Source organism: Ranitomeya imitator, chromosome 3 (genome assembly GCF_032444005.1).
Source record: "Ranitomeya imitator isolate aRanImi1 chromosome 3, aRanImi1.pri, whole genome shotgun sequence".
Classification (NCBI taxonomy): domain Eukaryota; kingdom Metazoa; phylum Chordata; class Amphibia; order Anura; family Dendrobatidae; genus Ranitomeya; species Ranitomeya imitator.
This window is the reverse complement of record NC_091284.1, coordinates 349,516,787-349,540,226: the sequence shown is the minus strand read 5'-3', so window position 1 is coordinate 349,540,226 and position 23,440 is coordinate 349,516,787.

Here is a 23,440-nt window from a genome sequence, read left to right as displayed (position 1 = left end):
TAATTTAAATTTTTGTGGAAATTCAAACACTGAAAAGTGGGGCGTGCAATATTATTCGGCCACTTTAACTTAATACTTTGTTGCACCACCTTTTGCTGCTATTACAGCTGCAAGTCGCTTGGAGTATGTCTCTATCAGTTTTGTACATCGAGAGACTGAAATTCTTGCCCATTCTTCCTTGGCAAACAGCTCGAGCTCAGTGAGGTTTGATGGAGATAGTTTGTGAACAGCAGTTTTCAGCTTTTTCCACAGATTCTCGATTGGATTGAGGTCTGAACTTTGACTGAACCATTCCAATGTAGATTTTGCTTGATGTTTGGAATCATTGTCTTGTTGGTAAACAAATCTCCATCCCAGTCTAAGCTCTTTTGCAGACTCCAACAGGTTTTCTTCAAGAATGGTCCTGTATTTAGCTCCATCCATCTTCCCATCAATTTTAACCATCTTTCCTGTCCCTGCTGAAGAAAAGCAGGCCCAAACCATGATGCTGCCACCACCATGTTTGACAGTGGGGATGGTGTGTTTAGGGTGATGAGCTTTGTTGCCTTTACACCAAACATATCATTTGGCATTGTTGCGAAAAAGTTCGATTTTGGATTCATCTGACCACATGTTTGGTGTGTCTGCCAGGTGGCTTGTTGCAAACCTTAAATGACACTTTTTATGGATATCTTTGAGAAATGGCTTTCTTCTTGCAACTCTTCCGTAAAGGCCAGATTTGCGCAGTGTACAACTGATTGTTGTCCTATGGACAAACTGTCCCACCTCTGCTGTAGATCTCTGCAGTTCATCCAGAGTGATCACGGGCCTCTTGGCTGCATCTCTGATCAGTCTTCTCCTTGTTTGAGATGAAAGTTTAGAAGGACAGCCGGGTCTTGGTAGATTTGCAGTGGTATGATACTCCTTCCATTTCAATATGATCGCTTGCACAGTGCTCCTTAGGATGTTTAAAGTTTTGGAAATCATCTTGTTTCCAAATCCGGCTTTAAACTTCTCCACAACAGTATCACGGACCTGCCTGTTGTGTTCCTTGGTCTTCATGATGCTCTCTGTGCTTCAAACAGAACCCTGAGACTATCACAGATCAGGTGCATTTATATGGAGACTGGATTACACACAGGTGGATTATATTTATCACCATTATGCATTTAGGACAACATTGGATCATTCAGAGATCCACAATGAACTTCTGGAGTGAGTTTGCTGCACTGAAAGTAAATGGACCGAATAATATTGCAAGCCCCACTTTTCAGTTTTTGAATTTCCACAAAAATTAAAATTAAGCAATAAATTTTGTTCAACTTCACAATTGTGTTCCACTTGTTGTTGATTCTTCACCAAAAATTTACATTTGGTATCTTTATGTTTGAAGTATGATATGTGGGAAAAGGTTGAAAAGTTCCAGGGAGCCGAATACTTTCTCAAGGCACTGTATTAAAGGGGTTGTCCAGTCCAAATTGACAAGTCTGCAGTCCCTCTGTGTGACTGAATACTTATGAATCCTCCCATCATATGCACTGTGTGCTGAAAGGATTCACCAGTTTCTGAGCCGGGACTGGAGGGTATGTATGTATTTTATATACTCCTGGCCAGAGCCCTGCTGTGGGTGCAGCCTCGCTCAAGAAAAAAAGAAAAAGGATGCTGCTACAAAATGCACACCACCCAGTATATGAACATACAAAACAAACACTTAATTGGCATAAACAATAAAAACAATTAAAATCACTACGCCACTGTGAACCACCTGGATACATAATGTGCATTCATATATACAAACAATAAATGTACAGCTTATCAATATGTCCGTGAAAATATGAAGACATATATAATAATAACATCCTACCTAACGGCTCATGGGGGATCTAAAGGCAAAGATATGTACAATGACCCACAGAACCCAGAAGAGAAAATGGGCCAAATGACCGCAAAAAAACACCCATGTATAATGGGGCATAAGCCTAAGTCATAGGGGCATGATATCCCCAATAAGAACACATACCGGTATTGATACTTCCCCTGACGAAGCCTCATTGAGGAGGCGATATGCGTGGGGATATGGTCCACTGGCCCCCTGGATACCTCAGCTTATCTGTTTATAGGTTGGTATGTGTTTTATTGGGGATATCATGCCCCTATGACTTAGGCTTATGCCCCATTATACATGGGTGTTTTTTTGCGGCTATTTGGCTCATTTTCTCTTCTGGGTTCTGTAGGTCATTGTACATATGTTTGCCCTTAGATCCCCCATGAGCCGTTAGGTAGGATGTTATTATTATATATGTTTTCATATTTTCACGGACATATTGATAAGCTGTACATTTATTGTTTGTATATATGTATGCACATTATGTATCCAGGTGGTTCACAGTGGCGTAGTGATTTTAACCCCTTAGTGACAGAGCCAATTTGGTACTTAATGACCGAGCCAATTTTTGCAATTCTGACCACTGTCACTTTATGAGGTTATAACTCTGGAACGCTTCAACGGATCCCGCTGACTCTGAGATTGTTTTTTTGTGACATATTGTACTTCGTGTTAGTGGTAACATTTCTTCGATATTACTTGCGATTATTTATGAATAAAACGGAAATATGGCGAAAATTTTTAAAATTTTGCAATTTTCCAACTTTGTATTTTTATGCCCTTAAATCAGAGAGATATGTCATGAAAAATAGTTAATAAATAACATTTCCCACATGTCTACTTTACATCAGCACAATTTTGGAAACAAAATTTTTTTTTGTTAGAGAGTTATAAGGATTAAAAGTTGACCAGCAATTTCTCATTTTTACAACACCATTTTTTTTTAGGGACCACGTCACATTTGAAGTCATTTTAGGGGTCTATATGATAGAAAATACCCAAGTGTGACACCATTCTAAAAACTGCACCCCTCAAGGTGCTCAGAACCCACATGCAAGAAGTTTATTAACTCTTTACGTGCTTCACAGGAACTGAAACAATGTGGAAAGAAAAAATGTACATTTAACTTTTTTTTGCAAACATCTTAATTCAGAACCATTTTTTTTATTTTCACAAGTGTAAAAACAGAAATGTAACCATAAATTTTGTTATGCAATTTCTCCTGAATACGCCAATACCCCATATGTGGGGGTAAACCACTTTTTGGGTGCACCGCAGAACTTAGAAGTGAAGGAGCGCCGTTTGACTTTTTCAATGCAGAATTGGCTGGAATAGAGATCGGACACCATGTCACGTTTAGAGAGCCCCTGATGTGCCTAAACAGTGGAAACTCCCCACAAGTGACACCATTTTGGAAACTAGACCCCTTAAGGAACTTATCTAGATGTGTGGTGAGCACTTTGAACCCCCAAGTGCTTCACAGAAGTTTATAACGTAGAGCCGTGAAAATAAAAAAATCGCTTTTGTTTACACAAAAATGATCTTTTCGCCCACAAATTCTTATTTTCACAAGGGTAACAGGAGAAATTAGACAACAAAAGTTGTTGTGTGATTACTCCTGAATACGTCGATACCCCATATGTGAGGGTAAACCACTGTTTGGGCGCATGGCAGAGCTTGGAAGTGAAGGAGCGCCGTTTTACTTTTTCAATGTAGAATTGGCTGGAATTGAGATTGGACGCCATGTCGCGTTTGGAGAGCCCCTGATGTGCCTAAACAGTAGAAACCCACCACAAGTGACCCCATTTTGGAAACTAGACCCCTTAAGGAACTTATCTGGATGTGTGGTGAGCACTTTGAACCCCCATGTGCTTCACAGAAGTTTATAATGTAGAGCCGTGAAAAAAAAAATCGCATTTTTTCTACAAAAATGATCTTTTTGCCCACAAATTTTTATTTTCACAAGGGTAACAGGAGAAATTAGACCAGAAAAGTTGTTGTGCAATTTCTCCTGAGTACGCTGATACCCAATATGTGGGGGTAAACCACTGTTAGGGCGCACCGCAGAGCTTGGAAGAGAAGGAGTGCCGTTTTACTTTTTCAATGTAGAATTGGCTGGAATTGAGATCGGACGCCATGTCGCGTTTGGAGAGCCCCTGATGTGCCTAAACAGTAGAAATCCCCCACAAGTGACCCCATTTTGGAAACTAGACCCCCCATGGAACTTATCTAGATGTGTGGTGAGAACTTTGAATGCCTACGTGCTTCACAGAAGTTTATAATGCAGAGTCGTGAAAATAAAAAATATTTTTTTTTCCACAAAAAAGATTTTTTAGCCCCCAAGTTTTTATTTTCACAAGGGTAACAAGAAAAATTGGACCCCAAAAGTTGTTGTCCAATTTGTCCTGAGTATGCTGGTACCCCATATGTGGGGGTAAACCACTGTTTGGGCGCACAGCAGAGCTCGGAAGAAGGAGCGCCGTTTTGGAATGCAGACTTTGATAGAATGGTCTGCGGGCATTATGTTGCGTTTGCAGAGCCCCTGATGTACCTAACCAGTAGAAACCCTCCACAACTGACCCCATTTTGGAAACTAGACCCCCAAAGGAACTTATCTAGATGTGTGGTGAGAACTATGAATGCCCAAGTGCTTCACAGAAGTTTAGAATGCAGAGTCGTGAAAATAAAAAATATTTTTTTTCCACAAAAAAGATATTGTAGCCCCCAAGTTTTTATTTTCACAAGGGTAACAGGAGAAATTAGACTGCAATAGTTGTTGTCCAATTTATCCCGAGTACGCTGATGCGCCATATGTGGGGGTAAACCACTGTTTGGGCGCACGGCAGAGCTCGGAAGGGAAGGAGCGCCTTTTTGGAATGCAGACTTTGATAGAATGGTCTGTGGGCATTATGTTGCGATTGCAGAGCCCCTGATGTACCTAAACTGTAGTAACCCCCCACAAGTGACCCCGTTTTGGAAACTAGACCCCCCAAGGAACTTATATAGATGTGTGGTGAGAACTTTGAATGCCCAAGTGCTTCACAGAAGTTTATAATGCAGTCATAAAAATATATATATATATATATATTTTTTTCCACAAAAAGGATTTTGTAGCCCCCAAGTTTTTATTTTCACAAGGGTAACAAGAGAAATTGGACCCCAGAAGTTGTTGTCCAATTTATCACGAGTATGCTGATGCCCCATATGTGGGGGTAACCCACTGTTTGGGCGCACGGCAGAGCTCAGAAGGGAGGGAGCACCATTTGACTTTTTGAGCGCAAAATTGGCTATCGTGTTTGGAGACCCCCTGATGTACCTAAACAGTGGAAACCCCCCAATTCTAGCTCCAACCCTAACCCCAACACACCCCTAACCCTAATCCCAACCTGATCCATAATCCTAATCACTAACCCTAACCATAATCACAACCCTTACCCCAAAACAACCCTAATGTCAACCCTAACCATAACCCTAATCAAAACCCTAAATCCAACACACCCCTAATCCTAACCTCAACCCTAACCTCAAACCTAACCCTAATCCCAATACACCCCTAATCACATCCCTAACCTTAACCCTAATCCCAAACCTAACCCTAATCCCAAGCGTAACCCTAATGCCAACCCTAATCCAAACCCTAACCCTAATCCAAACTCTAACCCTAACTTTAGCCCCAACCCTAGCCCTAACTTTAGCCCCAACCCTAGCCCTAACTTTAGCCCCAACCCTAACCCTAGCCCTAAGGCTACTTTCACACTTGCGTTGTTTGGCATCCGTCGCAATCCGTCGTTTTGGACAAGAAACGGATCCTGCAAATGTGCCCGCAGGATGCGGTTTTTGCCCATAGACTTGTATTGCCGACGGATCGTGACGGATGGCCACACGTCGCGTCTGTCGTGCACTGGATCAGTGTTTTGGCGGACTGTCAGCAAAATAAAAAAAACGTTCAATGTAACGTTTTTTTGTACGTCGCATCCGCCATTTCTGACCGCGCATGCGTGGCCGTAACTCCGCCCCCTCCTCCCCAGGGCATAGATTGGGCAGCGGATGCGTTGAAAAACTACATCCGCTGCCCACGTTGTGCACAATTTTCACAACGTGTGTCGGTATGTCGGGCCAATGCATTGCGACGGCCCCGTACCGACGTAAGTGTGAAAGAACCCTAACCCTGAATTTAGCCCCAACCCTAACCCTAAATTTAGCCCTAACCCTAACCCTAAATTTAGCCCTAACCCTAATCCTAGCCCTAACCCTACCCCTAGCCCTAACCCTAACCCTAAATTTAGCCCCAACCCTAACTCTAAATTTAGCCCCAACTCTAACCCTAAATTTAGCCCCAACCCTAACCCTAAATTTAGCCCTAACCCTAATCCTAGCCCTAACCCTACCCCTAACCCTACCTCTAGCCCTAACCCTAGCCCTAACCCTACCCCTAGCCCTAACCCTACCCCTAACCCTACCCCTAGCCCTAACCCTACCCCTACCCCTAACCCTAACCCTAACATTACCCCTAACCCTACCCCTAACCCTACCCCTAACCCTACCCCTAACCCTAACCCTAACCCTACCCCTACCCCCTAACCCTACCCCTAACCCTAACCCTACCCCTACCCCTAACCCTACCCCTAACCCTAACCCTACCCCTAATCCTAACCCTACCCCTAACCCTAACCGTAATTTTAGCCCCAACTGCTCTTCTCCTGCCGGCTGGCAGATGGAGACAGATGGCGGGCGCACTGCGCATGCGCCCGCCATTTTCTTTTGCCGGCGGCCAGCAGGAGCAGCAGGAGGACCCAGGGACACAGGTGAGTATGGCAGGGTCCCCGAATCCCCCTACTTCTCTGTCCTCTGATGTGCGATCACATCAGAGGACAGAGAATTACACTTTGACTTTTTTTTTTTTTTTTTTGCGGTCGCCGGTAAACAGCAGCCGAGACCCCAAAGATTCTTGCAGGGCCGGCCGGCGGGCGCACTGCGCATGCGCCCGCCATTTTGAAGATGGCGGCGCCCACCGGGAGCCACGAGGAGCATCGGGGGAGATAGGTAAGTATTGGGGGGCTACCTGGGACCCCTTTTCTCTGTCCTCTGATGTGCGATCACATCGGAGGACAGAGAAATTAAAAAGAGATCGTGTTTTTTTTTTTGCGATCGCTGGTAAACGGTTAATTACCGGAGATCGCAAATGCGGGGTGGGTTAAAAACCCCTCGAATCATGTTCTCTGAGGTCTCTGCTACCCCCGGCAGCCGAGACCCTGGATAAAATCCGACTCTGGGGGGCGCTATTTACTTTTTCCACAGCGCCGTTAATTAACGGCGCTGTGGTTTAAGTACCCTTAGCGGCCGCTGTTAAAAGGCGTATCAGCGGTCGCTAAGGGGTTAATTGTTTTTATTGTTTATGCCAATAAAGTGTTTGTTTTGTATGTTCATATACTGGGTGGTGTGCATTTTGTAGCAGCATCCTTTTTCTTTTTTTCTTGTCTATGCTATTATGCTGCTGCTTGCACCCCCTATCTATTTATGGCTGTGCGCCAGCTTTTCTGGTATTCGGTGCAGCCTCGCTCCACACACTTGTGTAGAGCGAAACCGTGCCCCTACTAGTTGCAAGGCCTTCTAGTGGTCATGGATGACTAAGGCCTCACTGCTTACAAGTGTTTGGAGCGTGGCCGCACCCACTGGATGGCTGTTTCAGGGAGTATGTATAATGAATTTGTACCCTATAGTCCTGGCTAAGAAACTGGTGAATCCCCGCAGTGCACAGTGCATGTGCGGAAGGGGATAAATAAATTTGCAGTAACACAGAGTGACTGCAAACTTATCAATTTGGACTAAGCAACCACTTTAAACATACAATTGTTGTGACAAATTATTCTTGCTGTAATATCCCTTAAAAGTCTCTATTCTTCTAAAGAAGTAAACGTTTCAATGGTAAAATCTAAGATGATCAGGGGAAGTTACTTAATATTTCTAGCATTGATTAAAGATTAACATGAGGAAGCATTGCATTAAAGGGAATTGGTTAACAGGATTTTGCTATGTAATCTGAGGACAGCATGAAGAACGGCTGTGTTATGGACTGAACTGAGTTAGAATAGTGATATTGCAACCATTAGGGGCAGTACCAGCAGGAAGCGTTGTCAGGAAATCAAAGGAGGTCAGTACAAGGAGCAGCAGCAGTATAGTTGGGAGGATAATCAGGTATTGTGGTCAAGAAATAGCCAGAGGTCAGTACATGGAGCAGCAGTAAAATCTTGAGGATAAGCAGCAGTAGGGAAGAAGCTAGACTAAAAGCTTGGAGCTCAATAATCTCACAAGCCAGATTGAGCCAATCAGGAACTTGAGGTAGAGACAATCAGAAACTCAGGGTGGAGACAATCAGAAACAACACAGGTACTAGTATATAGTTTACCAAGGCTCTGTCAAGCTTAATAAGGCAAAGGGAAGAGTGGCTGCATGGTGCACAAGTCGGGACCGGCTGATACACAGATTTCATTTAATAGACTGTGTGCTATTGTTTCCATACAATGAATGTTTATCACCAGGAGATTATTGCTGCCCAGACTAACTCCCTCATGACAAGGGGTCTGACCACTTCCCCTCCTCTGAATAGCAGCTCACTGTCAATAGACTATCTACACAGAAAGCTATGACTCAATTGTGTTGGCTTTCTAAGCTCTGCTACATTCGACATCTAAAAAACAAACAAATCATATATCACTGTGTACTTACATTTTGCCTTCCTATTCAGTTATTTTTTTCTTTTCTCTGCTCTATGTAGAAGTATGTTGTCCCTGCACGACTCGTTCCCCTCTTCAACTCCTGACCCAGCTGCACTGTTTCTCCCCCTGCCATAGATTTTTGCAGTGACTCATAACTTGTTTGAGAAAATTGACCTATTGCTGCTACAAAGAGACTAGAAGGATTCATTTAGTCAGTTTTTAGTCATGTGATGTCATAAACAGAATGGAAGAAAAAATTAACTTGGTAGAAGAGCAAAACGAGCTACTGTAAGGCTGGTTTCACATTTGCGTTTTAAACGCAAACGCATTTGGTGAAAAAACGCGTTTTTTAGACGCATGCATTTTTGCATGTTTTAATACGAACGCGGCGTTTTGACGCCGCTAGAAATTACTACATGTTGCATTTCTGCAACCAAACGCATGCATAGAAAAAACGCATGCGTTGTCAAAACGCGGCAAAACGCATGCAAAAAAACACATGTGTTTTTAATGTTAAGTATAGGAAAAAAATGCGTGCGTTTTTTGCATTTTTTTGTGCAAAAACAACGCAAATGTGAAACCAGCCTAAGTACGAGGAAGTTAGAGGATAAAAACTTTGATCGGAGAGCTTATTTGACATTTCAGCAGGATTGCAAACTATCCAGAAATTCTTTAACAGTCCGGTAAAAAGGCACTTTTTTCCTCTTCTTTTAAAAAAAATAAATTGATACATCTGTAATTTTTTGGGAAGCTGGAGAAACATTTGCTTATTATTATATCTGTAATTATGATTTTACAGTTGGCAACTTTGCAAATTAATTGATGCATCAAGGTTTTATTAGGTTCGATTCACATGTCAGTGTCTCCAGTGTGGTGAATGTTTTCACACATACTGGAGACACTTACACACATAGACCCATTCAGATCTGTGGGTCTGCTCATAAGTCATTGTGCTCATAAGGACAATGTATCAGTGTGCAAAATGCACATGCATGTCAGTTTTTTTCCATAAATTTCTCATTGTAAGAGTTGGGGATCATTGTGGGACGTGGGAGGGATTTATGGCAGGTCACTTTGAATTCTTTTTGTTTTGTATGGAAATAAATAGGTAAAGGAGTGTCATGGAGTGTATTTTACAATTAGAGGACTTTTCTTTGTGTGTGTTTATTACTTTTGACTACAGGGTTAGTAATGGGGGTGTCTGACAGATGCCTCTTCATTACTAACCCCATGGTTTGATGTCACCAGACATTACACAGCTGATATCAACCCCAAAGCCGTTATCCCATTGCCAATGCACTAGGGCAAGTGGGAAGAGCAAAGGCTAAGCTCCAGGAATGTTACATCTAATGAATATACCATTTCTGGGGCAGCTGAGTGTTAGGACTGTTGGAACGCACCAAGTTTAAGATGTAATAGTATTAGGTGCTTTCGCAGTCCGAGGTCCACCGTGCAGGTGAAAACCCTGCTGCTAGTAGAGGCGGATGATATGGCGGTACAATGTGAATACACACATGGGTTAACTTCACCCTGTGTGAAGGAAGCGAACCCTGTTGCGTCACAGGGCCGCGGTACCGCACCAAGAGCGCAAGCAAGGAGTCTTAGAACTCAATCCCAAGACTCAGGATTTGCGTTCATAAAGACCTCATGCGCTCGACACCGCTACTGGGGTGTCAGAGAGACAGAATTAATAGTATTTAGGAAGCACGAGAGTGCGTGTGGTGCCGCACTGGTGGACGCCACTACCCACCCAGGCTTGGGTCATGAAAGCGCAGAGAAAGCGCACGGTGCCGCACTGGCGGTCTCAGCAATTAGACGCTGTAATGTGTGTAATGTGCTGATGGCTTGGACGGGCGCTAGATAGCTTCCATCATCCGCGAACAGTCAACAACACTAGGAATGGGAATAATTTAGGAGCTTTCATCCATCGACAAACATCCATCTACACACACACATTATCAAGTCAATACTAGCGCATGGCCGTGCGGCCATGTGATCCTTAAATAGTTGCAACACGTTTAGGACTTTCAAAGAAGGACCAATGGAGTTGCTGCAGTACCTGAGCATGTGACCCCAAATCTCCACTGTGAGATCTTGCCCTGGGCATGCTCAGAGTGCAATGCGGTACTTAGTCCTAGCACCTACAAGGACCTTCCAAGAGGGACCAATGATCTAGCTGCAGTATCAGATCATGTGACCCTCAATCTCCACTGAGAGATCTTACTCTGGGCATGCTCAGAACGTGAAAAGCAGGACTTAGTCACAGAAGCGTCTGCTCGCCGCTGCCCAGCAGAGACTTCAATAGCAGAAGCAGGAAATGCAGCAGTAACTCTTAGCACAGAGTCAGACTGAGCGACATGCTGGGATCGACGTCTCCGCTGAGCAGGTTCCACTGCGGCAGGAGAAGAATGGGAGACCGCAACGGAGATGGCCCAAGATTCCCCCTGTGCAGAGGCAGGAACTTGACCCCTAACATTACCCACCCTCCTAGGCCCACCCCCCCCTCCCTAGGCCTCGCTACGTTTGAAGACAGCAATGAGCTGCGGAGCCCGAATGTGCTCAACAGGCTCCCAGGACCTGTTCTCAGGGCCATAACCCTTCCAATACACCAAATAGAATTTTTTACCACGTACCACCTTGTGTGTATGTAAATAGCAAAAAGGGGGACCTAAAATATAACGTTTAATAAGTACTAATTAAAAAACCATATGACACAACATATAATGAAAAAATCGTACATTGACCAACAGGTCAATCAGACAGAGAACTGATAACCAGTCCAAAGAGAAAAAATCAGTAGTCAATTTGGAACCCTTACACAGCCTTCAGGGCTTATAATCACAATATGCACCCTGTCAAGTAAAGCAGGGGAACCAACATTACAATTGTATGCTACTGTTAAAGAGATATAACTCGAGGTTCTCTATAAGGTGAAAAAAGAAAGCACCGCTATCTGTCACCAGTAAGAAACCTTCAGATACACGGGGATACACATAAAGCTATTGGAACAATCTCACCAAGTTGTGATGCTGCAGCATTTTGAGATGTGTTCCCCATGTCAAAATAAGAGTCCTTATGGATCAGGTATCGACCATCTAGAATCCGTTGGACTTCCGGACCACCTCCTGCGTTAAAGACCACCTTGCACTCCAAATAGCGTTCACCTCGTAATCATCCGTAGACGAACCCGATGTCCCGGCAGATGACTCAGAAAACCGGGACATGTATACGGGTTTCAAGAGGGACACATGAAAGGTGTCGGTGATACCCAAGCGTGGAGGAATGGCTAGATGGTAGACCACAGGATTAACCTGTTCGAGGACCTTGAAAGGACCTAAGTAGCGAGGCGCAAACTTAGTGGACTCCACTCGCAGCCTGATGTTATGGGCGGAGAGCCACACCAAGTCGCCAGGAGCAAAAGTCAGAGCGGGGCGACCTCATTCTCTCCTTGGAAGCCCGAATGGCATCCTGAGTGCGGTCCCAAATGTTCCATGCCTCTACAGCCCAGTCTGCCACCCTGGAATTGGCGGAAGACACGGGCATGGGCACAGGTACCCGCGGATGCTGACCATAGTTAAGGAGGAATGGAGTCTGTCCAGTGGAGTCGGCTACAGCGTTGTTCAGAGCAAACTCTGCCCACGATAGCAAAGATGCCCAGTCATCTTGCCTAGCAGAGACAAAATGTCGCAGATATGTGACCAAGGTCTAGTTGGCTCTCTCTACCAACCCATTCGTCTCGGGATGATAGGCAAAAGAGAGATTTAACTCAATCCTGAGAAGATGACAAAGCTCTCTCCAGAACCGAGACGCAAACTGGGGACCCCGGTCACTGACAATTTTGTCCGGCATACCGTGAAGGTGGAAGATATGTCTAATAAACAACGTTGCCAAGGCCCATGCAGAAGGTAGCCGAGGAAGCGGCACCAAATGCACCATTTTAGAAAAATGGTCGGTGATTACCCAAATGACGGTACAGCCACGAGACTTGGGCAAACCCACCACAAAGTCCATCCCGACCATCTCCCAGGGCCTGTCTGCCACCAGCAGAGGGTATAACAAACCAGCTGGCCATTGTCGAGGAGACTTATTTTTGGCGCAGGAGACACACGCCAGAACGTAATCTCTGACATCTCTGAGCATATGCGGCCACCAGTACGTCCTCGCCAGCAGCTCAGATGTCCTTTTTGTCCCAAAGTGTCCACCCACCCTGGAGGAATGAGCCCAAGAGAGAACCTCCGGACGCAGATTGATGGGAACAAAAGTCTTGCCCGAAGGCACTGACTCTAGCGAAACTGGAGCTACGGTTATCAGACGACAATAAGCCGAGGCTCCTCTTCCTCCTCCTCAGTTGACACAAATGAGCGAGAGAGAGAGCGTCAGCATGAATATTCTTTTCCCCGGCGAGATAATGAAGAGTGAAATGGAACCGGGAGAAGAATAAGGACGATCTGGCCTGACTAGAATTCAGCCGCTGGGCTGTATGCAAATAGACCAAATTTTTGTGGTCCGTGAAGACTTGGAAGGAAAACCGAGCACCTTCCAGAAGAAGACTCCACTCCGAAATGGCCAACTTCATTGCTAGCAACTCCCTATCCCCGATGGAGTAATTTCTCTCTGCTGGAGAGAAGGTTTTTGAGAAGAAGAAGCATGGATGCTTCCGACCTTGAGCATCCTTTTGATAGAGGACTGCTCCAGCACCAACGGATGAGGCATCCTTCTCCATTAGGAATGGCTTATCCACATCGGGATGATGTAAGATGGGAGCGCTAGCAAAATGAGACTTTATAGAAGTGAAGGCCTTGGAGACCTCCTCCAACCACAATTTGGGATTCGCTCCCTTCTTGGTGAGTGCTACCAAGGGAGCTACCAGAGTTGAGAAGTGGGGAATGAACTGGCGGTAATAATTAATGAACCCCATAAAGCACTGCACCGTCTTAAGAGAATGGGGCTCTTGCCTTTCCATCACAGCCTGTAGTTTGGCAGGATCCATAGCCAATCCCTGGGTGAAGATGATATAGCCCAGGAAAGGTAAAGACTCCTGCTCAAACATACACTTCTCCAACTTTGCATAAAGAGAGTTTGCCCGTAGGAGGTCGAAGACTCTGCCAACATCTCTCCGGTGGGAGTCAATATCTGGAGAAAAGATGAGAATATCATCCAGATAGACTACGACCAAGGTGGAAAGCATATCCCGGAAGATGTCGTTGACAAAGTCTTGGAAAACGGCTGGGGCATTACAGAGCCCGAAGGGCATCACCAGATACTCACAGTGCCCATCTCTGGTGTTAAACGCCGTTTTCCATTCGTCCCCCTCACGGATGCGAATCAGGTTGTAAGCACCCCGCAGATCTAGTTTAGTAACACCCTTGCTCCCCGAAGCCTATTGAAAAGCTCAGATATCAAGGGCAAAGGATACTTATTCTTAATGGTGATAGCGTTAAGACCCCTGTAATCTATGCATGGACGTAGTTCCCCATTCTTCTTCGGCACGAAAAAGAACCCTGCCCCAGCAGGTGACACTGACATCCTGATGAACCCTCTTGCCAGAATCTCTTGAATGTACTGAGACATTGCCTCGGTCTCAGGGAGAGATAATGGATAGGCTCGACCCTGGGGAGGCTCAGCACCAGGCAAGAGATCAATAGGACAGTCATAGGGGCGATGGGGCGGAAGGGTCTCTGCCGCCTTTTTGGAGAGCACGTCTGCATAAGACCAATATTGCTTGGGGAGAGAGGATAGATCTGCGGGTACCTCTGTAATAGCAACCTGAACGCACTCCCTCTGACACCTACCCCCACAAGATTCACCCCATCCCAGAATTCTGCCTGAGGACCACTCAATATGAGGAGTGTGGTACCGTAGCCAAGGCATCCCCAGCAGGACCTCGTCAATTCCCACAGGAATGACGAGCAGAGATATAATCTCCTGATGGGATGGCGACATGGACAGAGTAAAAGGAATGGTCTGGTGTGTTATCTGTGAGGGCAGTGTCGACCCATTCACCACTCGTACCGTTACTGGTTGAGGTAGCATAACCAGGGGTATTGCATGACGTTGGGCGAAGACAGAAGACATAAAATTGCCCTCCGCCCCAGAATCCACGCAGAGCTCTACCAAGTGGGAGGATGAGCCTAACGTTATTGTTCCCTTAAAGGACAATTTGGAGGCAAACATCGCCGTGTCTAGTGTACCTCCACCTACTACCACTAGACGCTGACGTTTCCTCGACCGCTGGGGACATCTGGTGGCAAGATGTCCTAACCTGTGGCAAACATGACAAACCTGGAGTGCACGAGCAGTCTGGGACTTAGATCCCGCTCGTGACACTTCCATGGCCTCATGTGACTCAGGAGCCTGGACTGGAGATTCCAAAGGTTTGGCGAAGGTGGGAGCCAGCCGAAACCTTTGCCTACACTGGGCTCGCTCTAACCTCCGCTCGTGAAAATGGAGGTCAATACGAGTGGATACTGCTATTAATTCCTCCAGTGTGGCGGGAATCTCCCTAGTGGCCAGGGCGTCCTTAACGTGGTCAGCCAGCCCCCTCCAAAATATAGGAATAAGGGCTTTATCTGACCACTCCAGCTCAGATGCTAGGGTGCGGAAGTGGACGGCAAAATGGCTGACTAAGGACGAGCCCTGAGTCAATGCCAACAGTTGGAGCGCCGTATCATATGTGACACGAGGTCCTAAAAAGACCTGTTTCAGAGTGCTCAGGAATAACAGAGCACTCTGCACCACATGATCGTCACGCTCCCACAGCGGCGTATCCCACTCTAACGCCCTGTCCGACAGGAGAGACACGATAAACCCCACCTTTGCCCCCTCTGTAGGGAAACGAGAGGCCAGAAGCTCGAGATGTATAGAGCACTGACTCACGAAACCCCTACAAGACTTACTATCACCAGAAAATTTTTCTGGTAGCAGGAGGCGAGATAGAGTTGGTACAGGGGTGGCAGTGGGCAAGGTAGCTGCAGCCACGCTAGCAGCCTGAACAGCAACAGCAGTGACATCCACAGCTGAGGTTGAACGCTCTAGAGCTGCCAACCTTCCCTCCAGCTGCTGGATGTACCGCTGTAAACACTGATCGTCCACCATTTACTAGCCAGACCTTGGCGCTAGTATTATGTTAGGACTGGCGGAACGCACCAAGTTTAAGATGTAATAGTATTAGGTGCATTCGCAGTCCGAGGTCCACCGTGCAGGTGAAAACCCTGCTTCTAGTAGAGATGGACGATATGGCGGTATAATGTGAATACACACATGGGTTAACTTCACCCTGTGTGAAGGAAGCGAACCCTGTTGCGTCACAGGGCTGCGGTACCGCACCAAGAGCGCAAGCAAGGAGTCTCAGAACTCAATCCCAAGACTCAGGATTTGAGTTCATAAAGACCTCATGCGCTCGACACCACTACTGGGGTGTCAGAGAGACAGAATTAATAGCATTTAGGAAACACGAGAGTGCTTGCGGTGCCGCACTGGCGGACGCCACTAACCACCCAGGCTTGGGTCAGGAAAGCGCAGAGAAAGTGCACGGCGCCGCACTGGCGGTCACAGCAATTAGATGCTGTAATGTGTGTAATGTGCTGATGGCTTGGATGGGCGCTAGATAGCTTCCATCATTCACGAACAGTCAACAACACTAGGAATGGGAATGATTTAGGAGCTTTCATCCATTGATATACAGTACATCCATCTACACACACACATTATCAAGTCAATACTGCGAGCCTTAAATAGTTGCAGCACGTTTAGGACCTTCAAAGAAGGACCAATGGAGTTGCTGCAGTACCTGAGTATGTGACCCCAGATCTCCACTGAGAGATCTTGCCCTGGGCATGCTCAGAGTGCAAAGCGGGACTTAATCCTAGCACCTACAAGGACCTTCCAAGAAGGACCAATGACCTAGCTGCAGTATCAGATCATGTGACCCTCGATCTCCACTGAGAAATCTTACTCTGGGCATGCTCAGAACGTGAAAAGCAGGACTTAGTCCCAGAAGCGTCTGCTCGCCGCTGCCCAGCACAGACTTTAATAGCAGAAGCAGGAAATGCAGCAGTAACTCTTAGCACAGAGTCAGACTGAGCGACACGCTGGGATCGACGTCTCCGCTGAGCAGGTTCCACTGTGGCAGGAGAAGAATGGGAGATTGCAGTGGAGATGGCCCGAGATTTCCCCTGTGCAGAGGCAGGAACTCGACCCCTAACACTGAGAGCTGGTGTTATTAGTCTGGGAGGGGCCAATATCTATGGCCCCTTCCCAGCCAATTAACCCCTTTCTGACATTAGATGTAATATTCCGTTCATGTGACCTTGGTCTATTTGACCATGGACGGAATATTATGTCATCGGGGGTGCGCGAGAGATTAATAGCTGACAGCTGAAACCTGGCACTAAGTGCAAGGAGCAGTCACAGACTGATTCCAGCACTTTAACCCCTCAAAATATTGTGATGAAACATGATCGCAGTGTTCCGGAAGCCGACAGAGGGCTGACAGCCCCTCTACCTTTGGATTGGAAACCCCGTAACGTGACGCGGGATCCCGATCAATGCCATGTTGACCTGATGTCGTCATGACAACATTTGGGTCACCAGAGCTAGGAATCTTGCTGATCATGCGCAGTGCATGATGGACAAGTTTGTCTGTCAGTGCACAGTGCTGATTCATCTGTATGCTATAGAGGTGATCAGCCTGCAAAAAATGATTGTCACATGGTGGGAAAAAGAAAACAAGTTAGAAAAAAGTAAAAAAAAATTAAAATAATTGTAAAAATATTTGGGAAAAAAATCAAAAATAATAATAAAAATCAATATACAGTGGGTACGGAAAATATTCAGACCCTTTTTTTTTTGCAAATTTTAATACAAAAGAAAAACTGAAATATCATATGGTCAAGTATTCAGACCCTTTGCTCAGACACACATATTTAAGTTACATGCTGTCCATTTCCTTGTGATCCTCCTTGAGATGTTCTACCTTCATTGGAGTCCAGCTGTGTATAAAAGTGAAAGAACTTGATTTGGAAAGGCACACACCTGTCTTTATAAGACCTCACAGCTCACAGTGCATGTCAGACCAAATCAGAATTATGAGGTCAAAGGAACTGGCCAAAGAGCTCAGTGACAGAATTGTGGCAAGGCACCGATCTGGCCAAAGTTACAACAGAATTTCTGCAGTGCTCAATGTTCCTAAGAGCACAGTGGCCTCCATAATCTTTAAATGGAAGAAGTTTGGGACCACCAGAAGTCTTCCTAGACCTGGCCATCCAGCCAAACTGAGCAATAGTGGGAGAAAAGCCTTGGTGACAGAGGTAAAGAAGAACCCCAAGATCACTGTGGCTGAGCTCCAGAGATGGAGTAGGGAGATGGGAGAAAGTTCCACAAAGTCAACTATTACTGCAGCCCTCCACCAGTCAGGCCTTTATGGCAGAGTGGCCCGATGGAAGCCTATCCTCAGTTCAAGACATATGACATGTAAGACACCTCTTCGTTACTAATCCTATAGTTACCTGGTAAATAAAGACACAGCCAGAATAAAGTCTTTTACTAGAAATAAAATAAAGCATAGTTTTACATTTTTATTTAAAACTAAGAAAAGCAGTTATACTCACCTAACACCTATTCCACCGAAGCCCCCGTTCTCCTGTAAAAAAAAACAAAAATAAAAAAACAACATTATCCCTCACCTGTCAGTTTTTCTGTCCCACGCTGCAATCCATATCTGGGAGATAATTAGTTTTCAACCTGGACAGTGCCATGATGCGGCCATCCAGGCTGAGACCCACTGGTAAATGAACTGCTGGGAATACAGCGTCAGAGACTGGGAGTGACATCATAGAGGTTACCTCCGGTCACTGAGGCTCTTTTCCCAGCTGGGCTGACCTGCGTGGACTTCGGTGCAATCTCCGCAAGCACCGTGAGTATTTGGGACAACTTTTGGTGCCATTTTACCCACTTCTTGGGTGAAAATGTAAAATCTTGAACTAAAACAAAATTTTGGTGGTAGAAATGTAGTTATTTTGTCTTCACTACTCAATGGTATAAAGTTCTGTGACACACCTATGGTGTCAATATGATCACTGCACCCCTAGATGAATTCATTGAGATGTGTAGTTCATAAAATGGGGTCATTTATGGGGAGTTCAGCTGTTCTGGCACTTCATGGGCTCTCCCATTGGGTCATGGCACCTGAAAACCATTACAGTAAAATCTTGCATTCCTTGCCTTCTGAGCTTAACACTGTGCCTGAAAAATGTTCCTCGATTACATGTAGGGTATTGGCACACTCAGGAAAAAATGGACCTCTGTTTGTTTTTAAAATATTTCCTATTAGCCCTTAGAAAAGTAAAAAACTTGGGGACAAAACAACATTTTAGTGGTAAAAATGTAATTTTTTCTTTCTTCACCGCTCAGTGGTATAAAATTCAGTGAGGCACATGATGTGCTAATATGATCACTGCACCCCTAGATGAATTCATTTGGGAGTGTAGTTTGTAAAGTGAGTTTGCATATAGGGGATTTCTGTTGATCTGGCACCTCAAGGGTCCTGTCAATGTGACATGGCACCCTCAAACCATTCCAGCAAAATCTGAACTCCAATATGGTGCCTCTTCCATTCTGAGCTTTGCACTGTGCCTCCAAAATAGTATTTTCCCACATATGGGGTATCAGTGTACTCAAGAGAAATTGCACAACAACTTTTGGGGTCCAATTACTCTTTTTACCCTGGGTAAAATAAAAAATTGGGATGAAAAGATAATTTTTGTGGAAAAAATATGATTTTTTATTTTCACTGCTTTACGTTATAAACTTCTGTGAAGCACTTGGGGGTTCAAGTGCTCACCACACATCTAGATAAGTTCCTTGGGGGTCTCATTTCCAAAATAGTGTCACTTGTGGGGAGTTTCCACTGTTTAGGCACATCAGGGGCTCTCCAAATGTGACATGGTGTCCGATCTCATTTCCAGCCAATTTTGCGTTGAAAAATCAAGCAGAGCTCCTTTCCTTACGAGCTCTGCTCTGGGGTATCACCTTACTCAGAACAAATTGCACAACAACTCTGGGGGTTCAATTTCTACTGTTACCCTTGGTAAAATAAAAAAATGGATCTGAAGTAAATTTTCTGTAAAAAAAAGTTAAATGTTAATTGTTTTAAACATTCATGTGAAGCACCTGAAGAGTTAATAAACTTCTAAAATGTGGTTTTGAGCACCTTGAGGGGTGCAGTTTTTAGCATGCTGTCACTTTTGGGTCTTTTCTATTATATAGACCCCTCAATGTTACTTCATATGTGATACGGTCCCTAAAAATCTTGTTGTAAAAATGACATGTAGAATTAATGTCTAAATTGCAGAGGAATGTGAATAGCAGCACCAGTGCTGAATCATGTAATACTTTTGTACGGAGGAGTTGAGCCAGATTGTAGAGCCTTTATTAGCATAAATGTCCAAACTGGAGGTGCTCCGCTTATATCAACATGTAGATATAAATAATTCAGAAAAAGTATGTGGCACTCACCATGGCAGCTTGAATGAAAAGTCTTTTATTTCATGACTTTCATCTTAGATGTAAGGTGCAGAGGGTGCGGGGAGAGAGGAGAAATGATGATGGCCATTTCGCATTACCACGCTTCAATGGGTCCAGATGAATGTCCTCTTCCCCCCCACATGCCTCACTAAACCTGTTTGTCTGTCTCCTTGTCTACACCACGAATGGTTAAATAAAGGATACAGGAATGTTTTCTAACTGGTGAGGGCTGCATTCTTTTCCCTAGAAGCTGCATTGATGTATTTGACTTGCTTTCATGCTATGCACCTAAAACCAGTATAATTTTACCACATACTTCAGTGTATAGTGATCTATCATCTGAAAAAGTGTTGAACTAGTACCCTTGTTGCCATTCATTTTTTCCTTGCATTGGATAGATTAACATGCAATCCACCCTTGGGGGTTAAGGGTTTCATATCATCCCGCAGCTGTCTGTTTAGCCTTTGCTGGTTTTTAAAAATAGAGAGGACTCCACATCGTTTCATTGTGGGTCCCCACTTTTTAATAACCAGTAAAGGCTAAGCAGATAGCTGTGAGCTGTTATTAATGGGCAGAGAACCTTTATGGATATTGGACATTTCCCAGAATAATAACACCAGTTCCCAGCGGTCTGCTTTCCCCCAGCTGGTTAATAAAAATAAGGGGGACTCCACCCCATTTTTAATTCATTTAATTATTAAATAAATACAAGTACAGAAAAGTACACATGCAAAGCACTGATGATACAGTGGGGAAAAAAGTATTTAGTCTGCCACCAATTGTGCAAGTTTTCCCACTTGAAAAGATGAGAGAGGTCTGTAATTGACATCATAGGTAGACCTCAACTATGAGAGTCAAAATGTGAAAGCAAATCCAGAAAATCACATTGTCCAATTTGGCAAGATTTATTTTGTAAATTATAGTGGAAAATAAGTATTTGGTCATTAACAAAAGTTTATCGCAATATTTTGTCAGCAATGACAGAGGTCAAACGTTTTCTGTACGTCTTCACAAGGTTGGTACACACTGTTGGTGGTATTTAATCCAATAGATAACCACTTGTATGCAAAATAAATGTCATGCACTACTAGACATAAATCATCCCAAAAAAACGTGCAATACAAAGACACTATATAAAAATAATTGATTTTATTATATAAATAATACAAAGTATAGAAAAATAATAACATACACAAATAAAGCTGATAAAATAAGAGCACACTATAATGGTATGATAGGACACCTCAAAGACTAGAGCCTATATGGCACAAAAGATGCACAAAAAGTAATGATATATACCCAGATACAAAATATATTATATAATACATGTACTAAATAATTACAAGAGGTATTGATACGCCCCCGGAAGAAGGCATTCAGCCGAAACGTACGTAGGGACTGAGCACCTATAGGTATGTGGAACCTCTTGTAATTATTTAGATCTTATTTATGTTATTTATGCCGCCACTAGTGTTCAATAGCGGCTGATATATCAAGGCACTGTCTGCACTTTAGTGTTATCTTACTATCGCTGCTATATTCTGCTGTGTGAGTTTGTTAGTTTCAGCGTGGTATTGTGCAATACAAAATATCTAGTGTTACCTTTTAGCATATCCGCATTTCATTAGCGGTATATAGTATATTATATGCATTTTACATTATATGCGGTTTTTTTGCACCTTCTAACAACTGGTATCATTTATATTAGGGACCTAGGTTAATTTATTTAATTGGCACTGTTGCACTTTATATTGGCATACTTTATACTATATGCAGGAATCTGCAGCGTGGCATTGTGCAATACAAATACCTAGTGTTACCTTTTAACATACCTGCATTTCATTAGCGGTACATAGTATATTAGATTTATTACACATTATATGTGCTTCTTTTTGAGTTATTTATATTTGCATGTATTTGCACAAATTAGGGACCCAGGTGAATTATTATATTAGCACTGTTGCACTTTATATTGGCACATTTTTTACTATATGCAGGAATTTTTCTGTATATCCTATATTATTTTTTATATTATATTTTATTTAGCGACAGGCCCAAAACATCACTGCTCTAGAGGAGATCTGCATGGAGGAATGGGCCAACATACCACCAATAGTGTGGTTTCTGTATTCCTACTGTGTCAATCGGCATCTACTGTTCCATCCTTTGGCAAGTCCCTGCTTCTTGTCCCTAGGGGGTCAGCTGCCATCTACCTGAGGTCAGTCCTGGTGTAGCACCTGGTCCCATCTCCTTAGTCTCTCCTCGGATCGTGGCATTGTATGCCACCATATATCCGAGGTTGGATTTGGTGAGGCAACTAGTTACACACCTCCAGGCGTTACTTGGGTCTTACACAGTGGTTCCACCACTCAGCCGTTTACACTAATCTTAAAGTTTTACAGAGGTTGATAGGTTTCACTTTCAGCAATTATGTTTCCCTCTACCAAAATTGCCTACTGCTAAAGATTTATTTACAATGTTTATCTCTTATGTCTTTAAGTTACATGTTGTTCCTGAAAACATTATTTCTGATAATTCAGGTTGTGGCTAGCTTTTGGCTTAGCTTTTACTCCAAGTTGGGAATCGAGCTTTCGTTCTCCTCAGGTTATCATCCTGAGTCTAATGGTCAGATGAAGAGAATGAAACAGGAATTGGAACAATATTAAAGATGTTTTTTCTTGTCAAATCTAGAGGACTGGGTGGATTTTCCTCTACTGAATAACCGCACCTCTACTGCTACCGGTACATGGTCGTTTTTTTGTTGTGAGGGTTTTCCTTCCAGTTTTCGGAGATTTTCTAATTTGTAGTCTGTGGTCCCAGAAGAGGAAAGATATTCTTCTTGTTTGATTAAGGTCTATAGAGAAGGTAAAAGAGGTATTTTAACAGCTTTGGATAGGACCAAGAGAGTGGCCAACTTCAGATGTAGGAGTGCTTCTGTCCTTAAGGTGGGAGATTTTGCCTGGTTATGCTCTAAAAATCTCCATCTTAGAGTTTGATCTAGAAAATTTTCTCCTAAATTTGTTGAATCTGAAAAGATAATCAAAATCCTTAATCCGATGACGACTAAGTTACAACTCCCGGTTGCTTGGAGAATTAATAATTTCTTCTGTGTCTCTCTTTTTAAAAAGTTTGAAGGAATGGTGGGTCCTAAGGGCAGTATTATGGTAAACTTGGAGGAGAACAAGGAGTATGGGTCTTGAAATCCAGACATGTCAGAAAGCAACTGCAGTTTCTCGTTAAAGGGAACCTGTTAGCTCATTTTGCCACTATAAGATGCGGCATTATGGAATGCTGTAGATAAGCCCTGAAAGGCAGTGGTCACAACTCATAGCGGCAA